This window comes from Emydura macquarii, unplaced genomic scaffold, assembly GCF_026122565.2.
Source record: "Emydura macquarii macquarii isolate MOO-44397 ecotype Brisbane River unplaced genomic scaffold, CSIRO-AGI_Emac_v2 contig_1451, whole genome shotgun sequence".
Taxonomy (NCBI): domain Eukaryota; kingdom Metazoa; phylum Chordata; order Testudines; family Chelidae; genus Emydura; species Emydura macquarii.
Genome location: NW_027131588.1, coordinates 4321646 through 4332698, shown reverse-complemented (window position 1 = coordinate 4332698; position 11053 = coordinate 4321646). Strand labels below are relative to the sequence as shown.

The 11053-nt window shown below is 41.0% G+C and overlaps 1 protein-coding gene across 11 annotated transcripts in view; it reads left to right on the top strand.

The window, feature by feature from the left end:
- Nucleotides 1–5477: 5477 nt before the first annotated feature.
- The window catches only part of MPDZ (multiple PDZ domain crumbs cell polarity complex component), a 270908-nt gene continuing 265332 nt past the window's right edge, over nucleotides 5478–11053 (top strand). For all 11 annotated transcript variants that reach the window (XM_067553100.1, XM_067553090.1, XM_067553097.1 and 8 more), the window contains exon 1: nucleotides 5478–5682. The gene's annotated coding sequence lies outside the window, so the exon portion shown is untranslated. The remainder of the gene's footprint in view (nucleotides 5683–11053) is intronic.

Below are 11053 nucleotides of genomic sequence, written 5' to 3'. Positions count from 1 at the left end.
ATGAATATTGTCATAGGATGATTCTGACCTAACTTGGGTGATTGAAAGTTTCTTACTTAGTTTTGCCTAGAGCCAAATCATTTACCATACTGCTGTAAGCAGTGTGTCTATATATAAATGAAAGGCAATGTCACATCATAGCATCAAAACCTATCTAGTCCATCATCTCTGATATTTCCTTTGTCCGGTCTTATTTCATGGTCCTGTACACATGTGATGGCTTTATTGCACACATGATAATGCCTTTGGCATTAACAGATGTACAACAACTTTATTCTATTAGCTGTTTTATTCTCATAAGGTCTGCATATTAATTGTATTTTACCATGTTAAGCACGGGGCTCTCATTTTAGCTTTCTGCCTTGGTTAGGTAATTCCTTAAGATGATTTCCTTCTCCTTATATGTTTTTCAGTAAGTTAGTGCATTGCATATGTATTTATTTTTAAAAACAAAACCATATTTCTCTTTAATGCTTCTGAAGGATGACAATTTGATGGCACAGTAAACTGAAGTCCTCTGATTCCCTACAGAGCAGTTCCAGTATAGGTAGGAACCAGACAAACCACACTAGCCAACTGATATTTTCCCGAAGGAATAATGCTCAGAATGAGGAAATAGTGCTCTTGCCTAGCACATCCTCATCTTAAATTGCCAGCTGAGAAAGCCCATCAAGGTGCCATTTGTATCAGGATTTTTTTATTTTATTTTATCTATAAGAATTGAACTAGGACCATTTCACACAGGCCACTGGACAGCTATCTGACTTTCATTAATGGGCTTACTCTGGATTCAAATTAGTTACCTAGAGGTAACTAGGTTCTTTATACCAGCACTCCTGGCCCTTTATAACTTTATTTATAAACTTTTTTTAAAAAAAAACCCTATATACTCATGTGATAATCAGTTTTTCTGCCCACACAGTACAGATGCTTCTTCACCAGGATTTTAGGGGTAGTTTTTCAAGGAGGAATACAGGGTTTGAGCTTAATGGTCCTTATTAACTTTAATGAGTAACATGGCAAAATCCCCCACAAAAAAGCATAAAATATTTAGGGAAAAGTCTGTTAAAACAAACACCCCAGATAATTAAATCTAGTGGAAAATGAAGTGTCATTACGCTATCCATTGTGGATCCTAATAAATTAGTTATGGTAGAGCTGGGTGAATAAATATTAACAATAATTTATTCAACAGATTTTGCTTTTTTTTTTCTGTTTGCAAATTGCCCGATTGATTAAAACAGATTGATATAAAAAGAAATTGGGCGTGCTCAGCACCTTGCAGGTTTGGACCATATACTTCCCAAATTATTGGGATTTCCCCATCATCGCTTGTAAGATGTGCTGTACACCCACTTGGGAATACTTTTTCAAACTATGAAGTTCTGCAGATGAGAACAAAAAATATGATACTGTGCTTTAAAAAAGAGAGGGAGAAAGTGACATGAGCAATTTTCAAAACTCTTACTTAACTCTTTTTAAAAATTTTGATTACATAGTTCTAGTAGATTACAGCTGGGACAATGCCAGCCACGGTAGAGGCCAAGAAAGGTGAAAATCTCCCAAAACTAGACTGAGATTAATGTGGCCAAAACTCAGTTGAATCCCCTCCAAATATATTTCCAAATAAAACTCCTCTGTAACTGCATTGGGTGCCAATAAATGGGTCAACTTTAAACCAAGGAACTTGAAATATAACAAAAGCCAAGTGCTATTTTACTATATTTCATGGCAAGAGAGATTTTTTTTCAGTTGAGACTTTAGAGGACACCTTTCAACATTAAAAAAGGAGTTGCCTGATTTTGCCTTATTATAAGCTGTTTCCTCTGTTGTCTTTTCTGTGAGACAAAAAAGGGCTGATATAAACGTCTCAGGCCAAATTTTCCTAAAACAGGGCTAGTTATTCTGGTTTACACCAGTGTAACTGAGAATGGGATTTGGTTCTTTATGTGGACATTTACTGCAAGTGCACAACCATGCCCTACTTTTGATTTTTGCCTTTTTTTTTTGCTGTGGAAATTTGGTGATATGTGAGAATTTACCGCTACACTTGGTATTTGGCCCCCTGCATGCAATCTCAACCCCAACTATACCCCTGCAGCCCTGCCTATCAGGATGGCTGCGAGGGTGTATATATGTGGAGGTGGTGCTAGCCCATTGAAGGACCTAAGCAGGAGTATCCCCCCTCCCCCCCCCAACACACACACACACACAACAAATACTAAGCAAATAGGAGGTTCCCTTGAGCTGTTTGGGGCCTAAGCAAGTACTTAGTCTGCTTATATACCTAGCAGTGGCTCTGTACGTACGCAACATTTTATGGAATTAATGTCAGGAAAATATTTGGTGTTTTTATACAGACATGAGTATAATATAAAATAATTTAAAAAATAGAAAAAGCTTGTAATTATACATGTGTTTTAATTGCCTCCTGAATACCATCTACTTTTTGTAGGTCTTTGACCACTGACAAAAAAAAATCTGAGCCAGATACACCAGGGCTAAATTTGGCCCCCTATGTGTATTTCATTATATTTCCTTTCAAAGACCTTTGAGACAAGTCTTCTATGAGTCATGCTCAAAGTTGGAAGGTGGCCCATTATCAAAAGGGCTCAACTGAGCATTCAATTAAGTCAGCAGAAATGAGATGGCACTTCAGGGCTGATTGATGAGAGCTATCCTGTATGTGAACAGCCTGCAAAGAGTCTCCCATCCAGCTTCATGAAAAAAGTTTTTAAAAATGCAGAACCTTGGAGGAGGTCTGGTTGCCTACAGTCAAATTGAGGACAGCTGTTTGTACAGAGCTGGAACTCAGCTTACAGGACTAGGGAAGGGTGCTGCATTCAGTGGGCCTCACCTCTGTACCATGGCTGCCTTTTGAGTCACTGGGGTTCCAGCACCGTCTCTTGAGCCAGTAGGGAAACTAAGTTTAAAAATAAAATGAGAAAATTTTTGTCAGCAGTGTCCAGGGGACAGGCTACTAGATTTTGATGATTTTTTTTTTTGAACAAATAATCTCAGTTGGTATAATTGGCTGAGGATCTGTCTTATTAACATGAACAGTGGTCATGGGGGGGGGGTGGTCTGAAAGATAGTGGAAGGGGAATATAAGAGGAATTATTCAGAAGGGTTTTCAAAAAGGGGAGTGAGGTGGACAAGGAAGAAAAGAAATACATTTGACAGAGAAACTACGTTGGAGACAAGGTGGTGAGGTAATCTCTCGTGTTTTATTACCTCACCCACCTTGTCTCTGTAATAATCTGGGACCAACACAGCTAGAATAACACCACATACAGAGAAACTATTATCAGTTATGTCTTGGAACGCTTCAGAAAAAAAGCTGGGGTTGGGGGGTGGGAATAAGTAGACATATGGAAATACGGAACAGAAAAAGAGGAGGAAGAGTATTGGGAACAAAAAAAGAGAGATGAAAGCTCTTAGCAAAATGAAATGCAAATGTAAATTGAATAGATATTGTAGAAACATTATACCTAAAGTAAGCATACATAGAAAAAGGCAGAGGATAAGTTACAATACAGTATACCTGCTCTGCCACTGACTTGCTGTGAGGTGTTTTGTCTATGATCAAAGTGCTCTATGCCTCAGTTTACCGATCTATAACATGGTAGTGATAATGCTTAGCCACATGTTATAGTACTTTGAGATGTACAGATAAGTTATATAGAAGTACTGTGTATGTTACATTTTTTCTTCTTCCTCTTATTTAACACCAGGCATTTAGAAATGCTCTCAGCCTCTTACCTGGTGTCACATTGCTGGGATGCTGCCAGAGAACTCCAGAAGCAGTGCTGCCAAGGTGCTAGCCAATGTCACTAGCTAATCTTTCCCATTTTTGCAAGTACTAGCATCGATCAACTGGATACCTGGCACCACCTAGACAAGAGGGTGCAGCACGCAGAATCACTAACATTTGTTTGTTGTTTGCTCATATCTTGTGCCTTCATAACATGACCTATTATCTCTTGCTGCAGCTGCCTCTTAGTGCCTCTTGCTTGGGATAGTGAAACTGTTGCCTCTGATACAAGCTTCTGTCCCACCTGAGTCCTGCCACTGACATGCCGCTGCTGCTATTGCTGCTCCTTAGTTCTGGTGCTGCAAAGAGCCAGCTAGCACAGGCAATCTCAAACGTTCTATTTTCAGGGTATCTTTCAGGGTATCTGGATGCTTAAGATCCTGCCCAGCTGGATGGCCTTGCAGTTATCCAAACAGGCTATTCCTGCTGCTGCAGCATTGCCATACCACTACCTGGCTTTCTTCCACAGTGTGTGATATTAGCATACAACACAGAGATCAAGAAACCTCTCCTGTCAGCCCAATTCTCTCCACTTTCCATATGACCCAGCAGAAATTTTCTCATTGCTTGAGGCCTATGCCAGAACCACTGGTGTACCAACATGAGAGGAAGGGGACTTTATGTATTTGTATGAGTATGGGCTCTCTGTGGAGCCTCATCAAGGAGAGAAATCAGTGTAACATTTTGGGTCTACCCTCGTGTGCCAGGTTACACACCCCAATGGACTCTTTCAAGTACAATGATGGTAGCATTATCTCATAAATAGTAGTCTTGTCAATAGTGGTCCCCTCTTTTGTTGTAGCCATACTGCTGGGAAATGGTATTCCGATCCTTGTCTCTGCTATTGTGCTGATTTGGACTAAGGTCCGACATCTGTTATTAGTACCACCCAGACAGATTTTACTGCTAATGCTACTAATGCTAATAGATGAGATGTACGATAGCCGTCATAGAATCTGATAACAAAACCTGCTACTTTTTTTTTTAAGGATAGGCATTGATCTCTAGGTCTCCTGCAGATGTGTACACTCAATCACTTGCACACACAAGTTTACACATACAATGGAATTTGAACAAGGTCCCACCCTGGATGTGCAATTCAAACACAAATGGGTTTACACACGTAAAGTCTGTAATTGGTGAGCACAAATTGATAGTGTGCAAAAGCTCATCTCAAAAGTCTCCCCAAGGCAGTTTTACTCAATTCCTTGAATTCTAAAAATCTTCAGAGCTCCCAGTCAAGCTATTCTTTCAGATCATGTCAAGCAATTCATGTAGAGCTGGAGAAATTAGACTTCACTCCCTCAGCAGTATCCTCCTATCTTGCACCTACACAGAGTAAAAGTACTTTGGTATTAACTGACTGCTTGGAAGCAGTTTGCAGTGAGGAGGATTAAAGAAGTTCTAAACAAGTTGCATGTTGGTGAGTAATGTCACCACCTAAACATCGTCTGTCTTTTACAGTAGGCTGTCATGGCAGCGTGTCAGAGGGTGAGCTGGGTCTTTAAGGGAGTTGGGGCTCAGCCTCACCTGTGCCAGATTTAATTTTCATCCCAGGGGATAGGAATCCAGAGATCAGGTGGCAGTCACGTGACCAGCCACAGTATATAAGGGAAGCCAGTAACTCAATTAAGGTTGTACTCTCTCCTCTTGACCAGGAAAGATCCTTAGAGGAAGGGCTATGCCCCAGCAAGATTCTGGTGTGGAAGACTGTTTGTGTTTTCATTACATGCCACAAGGGGTGAACTTTGTGACCTTGTTGGAAGGACAACTGACCTCAGTGTTAGCAAAGCACTGAAAACTCCTGTATAAAGGACACTATGTCAAGGTAGCACAAGAGGGAAACTATGCTGGCAGATCTTTGAGAGGTAAGAATCCCTTACATAGTTCTACGTAGGCTAGTAAGTTCCAGAAGTAATGGTTTTACTTTTCTGTGTGGTCTTCTATGCTACTTTCTTTGGGAATCTGGCTAATTCTATGACCCCAAAAATAAGTCCATCCCAAATATATTCATAGATTCATAAAGTTTAAGGTCAGAGGGGACCATTTGACCCTCTAATCTACCCTCCTATACATTACAAACCATTAATTTCACTCAGTTATTCCTCTATTGAGCCCCAAAACTTGTTTGACTACAGCATCTTCCAGAAAAGCATCCAATCTTGATTTGAAAAGATGGAAATCCACCATTTGCCTTGGTAGTTTGTTCTAGAGGTTAATCACCCTCACTGTTTTTTATAATTAAAAAAAAAAAAAATTAGTGCTGTATATCTCATTTGAATTTGTCTGGCTTCAGCTTCTTGTTATACCTTTTCTCCACTATATTAAAGAGTCTGTTAATATACATTATTTTTTCCCCATTAAGAACTAGATTACAGTGTTCCAGTATATCTCTCAATCTCTCTTTGATTAAACTAATCAGATTGATCTTCTTAAATCTCTCACTGTAAGACATCATCTTCAGCGCTCAAATAATTTTTTGTGGTTCTTTTCTGCACTCTCTCCCTCTTTTCAATAGTCTTTAAAAAACATGGGTAACAGAATTGCACTCAGTATCAGTCTCACCAATGCCATCTACAGAGGTATAAGTCATCCCTCTGTGCCTACTCGCTTCTTGCTGTTTATACATCCAAGGATTGAATTAGCCCTTTGTGCTACAACATTGCTCTGGGAGCTCATGTTGAATTGCTTGTCCATTATGACCCCAAAAGCCTTTTCAGAGTCAGTGCTTTTCAGAATACTGTCCCCCACTCTGTAGGTGTGACCTGCATTCCTTGCTCAGGATATGTTTCACAGCATATGTACCTTTGCCTGGTAGTTTTAACCTGCATCACTCTTGCTAAAATGAATCTGGACACTGCAGAGGCCGTTTCCCTTATGTAGGCTGCCAGGTAATCTGCTCTGTCTGGTAACTTCTATAGCCAACGTGCTCAGGCTTTGTGTTTCTTCACAGGACTTGCCCCTTCCAGGCTTATCAGTTCCTGTCTCTGTTGTTCAAGGTGCTGGAGTACCTGAATCAGGACCTTTGCTGGGTTCCTGGTTAATGAGTCTCAGGACTTACACATGGCATTCCACCTCCTTTCAGGAGTATGTGAAGTGTAAGTGAGTAATCCATCCCCATGGGTTGCCTCAAGGTCTCCGATGCCTGCTTTCATCTTGGTTTTTTCCCCAGGAGCATCCATATGTCCTGGAAGCTTCTCTCTTTGATCCCTTCTGACTGGATCATGGGCATGGTACCACACATTGACCAGTAAAGTAAGCCTCTGGTAAATGCTATAGTGTCCAGATTAACTTGTTGTTGTTAGACACATCCTGCACACCTATTCCAGATATCAGGGAACTAATGTGATCAGTGCATACTCATTGTCCACAAGCTCTGCAACTGCCATGCCATAGTGGATGCAATTGTTACACACATTAACGATGATGATCCAGTAATGCCCACTAGAGTGGGCTGGTTATCGAGTGACACGTGAATGGACTGTCCTGAGGAGATCGTTTGCAGCTGTGAACAGGTTATTAGTATGGTCTGAACTCTCACTATGTTAAGTTCAAAAGAGAGATAAGCTTGCCAGAGCAGATGGATCCAGGAAAAAGATATCTGTCATGAGTTGAAATGTTCCATGTGTTCTTTTGGCAACTATCTGCTAAAGCATACCGTCTGATTATCCTGGCCTCTTTTGTGTCTGATATGCATTTCTCTGACATCATCTCTGAAACCTTCCCCCTCATCATAATGACTTGGCTCAAGGCATGGCTAGGGCTTGTTGAGGTCAGGAATACCAATTAAAGATCAGAATAGTGGCATTTGTGGTGAGTGCTCTTGGAACAAAGAGTGAGATCCTGCAATTAGGGCTAATGAGGTCTCTATTTCTGAATTCAAAGCTCCTGTGTCTTAGGCTCATGAAATTTAGGGAACTGAAGCAAACTATAATTTTGTTTAACTTGACCTTGTATGTGGCTGAGCTTCTTCTAACATGGCTGTTTATATAGTTCACACATCCATGTGAGTCATTTTCATCCCCTCATTGGCTTTAAGAACACACCTCAACAGGTCTCATACTTCATGACCATCATGGACTTCAGTTCATGGAGTGAGAATGTTTTAGTCTGCCAAGATGTGAGTTCAGGGTTTTGTGTTCCTCTGTCAATAGTTAGTGATGTCATTAACACCTAAATCAGTGCAAGAAATCCAGCTGTGTTCTGTTTTAGGTGTTAATGATGTCAGGGAAGCATTCAGATAGTAGATGTAATGGTGGCTAATGAGTACCTGAGAGAAAATATGATCCTGTACATAGCAATGTCTGTCTCTATTTTTACTCACTCCTGATGTGGGCAAAACATCCCTAGAAATTAATGTTCTACATGCAGTGGCTAAAACAGTGCATTGTAAAGATATCACTTTACGTTCTATACAAAAATGGACTCTATTGGTAGCATGTGTATATTAGTTTGTTTTGATGAGAGAGGGACTCAGATTGAAAAATTTGTATCAGGAGTCTGCTTTCAAGCCCTGCACACCTGGGGGTGTCCAGATCAGGGATTCAGCCCATTTTAAGTGGAAGAGACACATAATCACATCTGTGCATGGATATCAAACATCCCTGAAGTTAAGGGCTGAGACTCAGGATTTGGGTTCCATCCTATGATTCACACCAAAACCACACACCTGTGAACGCCATACAGCTGCTATAGGTATGTTATAGATTAACTTCTACTAAGTCATTGCTCTCTCTAGGAGCTCTGGCCTTGCTTGGCTGTGCAAGGGTAAGAATAAACCTTCCGCTTCCTTGCATAACTATGTGGAAGCAAGCCACTCACAATAACTCCTAAGCTCCCTGTGCTTTGGGGAGTGTAGAGACTCGTTGTTCCTGCTCCTGCTGGAGCAGAATGCTGTAAAGGGGGGGGAAAGAAGTGAGGCCATAGCTACATGATGCGGGGGAGCAATTTGGTTCACTGTAATGAAGGGAGCAGATTGCATTCCCTTTGTGTCTCAGGAGAAGCCTTTAAGGCACAATGTTGGTGGTGTGGATCTGCACTACCCCTTACTCAGAGACTTGGCTTAAAAGTCACAACTTAACTCTGTTTTGTCAAACCTTTAGTTCCATCACTAGAAAAGAGAAAGTTCTCCTATCCCAACTCACTCTTTGTGGGTCAAATCCTGAAGGCTTTACTCATTCTTTATCTCAGACTTTGTTCAGTCCATACTTGGACTCCCTTCCCTTTGAAGTCAGCGGGAGGTAGTTTAAAGACTGAATAAAATCCAGGTTTAAGGACCTCTTGATTCAGCCTTGTGACTGGGTAGCTGAATAGGTCAGTCATGGTCAGTTTCTGGTGTCTTAGACAAGATAATGCTGTTTTTTTTTTTTTTTTTTTTTTTCCAAAATACCTGCAATTTCTAGTTTTTCTACAACAAACAAGCCAAATATGTTTTGCAGCTGTTGTGCATTACCAAATTTACAACCAAATGATTTTGAGAAAAGCTTGAGAAATATGGTCACTCCCTGCTCTTTAGCCAGTCTCTCTGTATTTTGTGTTTGGAAGGATTCTAGTAAAACTGAACAGGAGGAGCTAAGAGATTCAGCAAAACTTCTGAAATAACCCCACAGAATATGTCTGGACACATGTCATTCAAATTCAGTTAAATATATTTGGAAAATCCTCTCAAGCCCCCATAAGTTGTCTGACTTGAAACAAGTTCCTCTAAAACTAATCAGTGTTAGCTCCTGATCATACTCATTGTCTGAATTAATTTCCTGCATGCTATACTAAGTGAGGAACAGACTTTCCGCAGTCCAGTAATTGAGTTCCGTGACTGCAGTGACACCTACTGGTACAATAATACCTATAACTGTATTTTGCATAATATTATGCATAATATTTGAGACAAAATATGACCACCTTATTAATCTTAATATACAGAAAATGTTGCCCCTTGCAAATCACTTATTTTTAAAAAGTAACTTTTGTTAATTATATTATCATTTTGTTTGAAATGTATTGTCGATTCATTTTATTTGAGACGGGTGCTGGAACAATTTGTGTCGTAGGGGTGCTGATAGCCACACTGTAAACTCTGTATATGATGGAAACCATTTCAAGCCAGGGGGCGCTGCAGCACTCCTAGTTCCAGCACCTATGACTTGAGAAGATTTGAGATGAAACCTACCACTGCAACATTGCATGTATTTTAGCAAAGAAGAGAACAAAAGTATGTTCTTAGTTCTGTAGGGTAATTGTTGTTGTTTAACTGCATTCAGGCTAGCAAAAGAGAGTGCAATGATACTATAGCTAAGGGCATGTCTACACAGGGATAAAAGACCCACAGCACAAGCTGCCTGAGCACAAGCCCACTGAACTAGGCCAGCTGCAGTTGTGTTGTGAGTCTTTTATCCCTGTGTAGCCTTAGAGCTCAGGCAAAATGAGGCCATTCTGTGTTAAATTTCTGACCTCTCTGTCATCAGCCTTAAATGGTGATTGTCAGATCTCCACCTTGAAGGTGTGACTACCACAACTCATTCTCTGATTTAATGTTGTGTAGTAGGTCATTTGGGGCCCTCATTCCACCAGCCCCAGGGACATAGCACCTAATTCCAGGATTCCCTTTAACTTCTAAGAAGTCATTTAAATCTTTGCCCTCAGAAAAATGCAAGGGTAGATGCTCTTGCGAGGCAGCACAGGGGCCTCCTATGGGACTCTGTTTCAGCAACATACAGAGTTTTGCAATCTCCATGGCGATTGGTGCAATTGGGAGACTGGGGGGTGATATTATGGAGTGGCTTGGGAAGTGGCAGCAGTATGCTTGGTGGGCCTGCAGAACGAGGGCTCTGCTGGTCACAACCTCTGTGTGTAGGGGAGGCCTAGGCCCTGATTCAGCAAGGGTCTTTAGCACATGAATAGTCCCATTAATATTAAAGGGGAGACTCAGACACTTCAGGTTAGGCATATGCTTAAGTAACCTGCTGAAGTGGCCCCCTAGGGAGCCACAGTAATACATCTTCTCATTGGCTGTGGGTATGCCCTCCCCACTGACTTTTGACTGAGGGGAGAAGTACTACCTCCTACCCCCCTTCTCACCCCGCATTGATCCCTGAGCAAAGTTGTTATATTTGGATGCTGCTTGAGGGATGAGATTTTTTTCACTCTGAGCTGGCCAAATGCATTGTGATTTCAGTGGAGTTACAGCAGGGATTAATTTGGCCCCGACCTTCCCAGGAGGGATTTTTTTTTAAAAGGCTA